This window comes from Chiloscyllium plagiosum, unplaced genomic scaffold (genome assembly GCF_004010195.1).
Source record: "Chiloscyllium plagiosum isolate BGI_BamShark_2017 unplaced genomic scaffold, ASM401019v2 scaf_85511, whole genome shotgun sequence".
In the NCBI taxonomy this organism is placed as follows: Eukaryota; Metazoa; Chordata; class Chondrichthyes; order Orectolobiformes; family Hemiscylliidae; genus Chiloscyllium; species Chiloscyllium plagiosum.
The window spans coordinates 3,379-5,368 of NW_025201848.1; the positions used below are offsets into that span (position 1 = coordinate 3,379).

Here is a 1,990-nt window from a genome sequence, read left to right on the forward strand (position 1 = left end):
ACTGAAAGGCTCGAAGGGCGACGGCCCCGGAGTTAGAAAGCTAGGTCCGAGTGACATGGATGTGTCTGAAGACTGTCCCCGGTGTCTCCACAATGAATGTCCCAGGCCTTAGTATGGAAAACCAAAACTGATAGACGACAATTGTCATTCGAGGCGGAACAGGATGAATCATGAATTCGCTAATAGCCTCCCCTAAGCGATGATGCAGCCACAGCTGCTGCCTGTCTCTGTGGCGCAATTGGTCAGCGCGTTCGGCTGTTAACTGAAAGGTTGGTGGTTCAAGCCCACCCAGGGACGGCGTGTTTATTGCTCTCCTTCCAGCAGCGCAGTTGCTGGTTTTTAATGAGATCAGGAAAATGTTCCCCAAACGGAGATCTTCTCCACTGAGGGAGCACAAAGGGGTTTCAAAATTTATTTAATCTCTAACGTAAAGGACTGCGGATGCTGAGAGTCCGAGACAAAAAGAGAAACTGCTGGAGAAAACGGAATTATGGAATGTTGTCTCTGATTTTCTTCCCACAGATGTTGCCTGACCTGCTGAGTTCCTCCTGCAATTTCTCGTTTTGTTTTTAACAAAAAGTTCATTTCACCTTTTGGGATGAAACACCTCGACTCGCCATGTGCAGATATTTATCCCTTTCGAATCACTGTGAAGTGATTGGATTCAAACAAACTCTGCGATGATTCACTCTTTCTCAGCTCCACAGGCAGACAGACCTGGGAAGTGAAGTTGTCAGTGTGGTTCTGTATTCGTGGGCCGAGTGGTTAATGCGATGGACTTGAAATCCATTGCGGTTTCTCCACGCAGGTGTGAACCCTGCCGACTACAAAATGAGAAAAGTCGTCGAAAAGAGAGGGAGCTTGCTCCCCGGCTTCTTCTTTACGATTCAAATCAGTGGAGGGGGAAAAATATTTCACTCACATTGGGACTGGTGGGAATCTGCAACCCACTGCCTGTTCGGGTGGAACAAGCAGATACCCGCGTGCTTCGTTTGAGGCTGTGAGCAAAGTGTTTGGAAATGAGATTAGAACAGTGAGGGGCTTGAAATCGTGATCGAAATGAAGCAGGCACCTGAGGACAAGGGAGTTTCCTTTGCCAGTGAAAGATACTGCTTCACAAAGTTGGGCCTGTGGAAGGGAATCAGTGACGGTGATTATCTTTGGCTGTTCACCTTGTGATGGTTCCCATTCTGCGCATGTCCGTGTTAACATCAGAACTCTGCAGCATGGTGGCGTTAGATACGCACAGGGCCAGGGGCGCACTGGATGACGCATCTGACTCCACCTACCTGTTTGAAATGTAGCTCACAGTTTCTTCACACACCCCAATTAATCTTTCTCATTGTCCTGAAGCCGGCATACGGTTTGAATTCCTGATCTGCGGGAATGCGAATCTTTTCACTGTCTCGCGTCAGTAAGTGTCCCTGAGAACATCGGAGTCAAGTCACAGCGCTGTCAGATGAGGGGAAGCTGAAATAGCCCCACACGCTTCTCACGGGCACATTTGAGTTTGCCCAACTCACCTCCCCAACCACTGCGACTCCTGGGAGTGGAAAGGAAACAATCACCAAAATCCAGTCTTAGCTTTGTGAATCTTCAGAAAATAAGCAAACGTTCATCCCTTCGGATTTTCTATCCTGGGCTGAGAGGGAAGGGTTTTGTCACTCTTTTGTCGCACATTGCAAGTGGATGTTTTGCAGAAAAGCACCACAATGCAATCTGATTAATCAGGACCTGGATGTTTTCGGTCTTTGAATGTAAGTGTTGTGCTCAAGAACTTTGTTGTTCACAGTTTATAATACTTATCTTCCCAGTCCCCTGTATCACTTGTAGAAAATGTTTAGATTGCGTCTTGTAATCCTTTCACTGTCTGCTAATGAGGATAGCGTTTCCGTGTTTTACCTAAATTATCTTGACCTTGCATACCTCAAGCCTCAAGCTAATTTCACGAGAAACCTTCTCCAGTTCAAAAGCCAACTGTTAATGATGG

General features: G+C 46.9%; 1 non-coding gene across 1 annotated transcript; it reads left to right on the forward strand.

Moving 5' to 3' along the window:
• Positions 1–223: 223 nt before the first annotated feature.
• On the forward strand, positions 224–297 carry trnan-guu. Its single transcript has one exon. It is a non-coding gene; the product is annotated as a tRNA-Asn (tRNA).
• Positions 298–1,990: the final 1,693 nt, after the last annotated feature.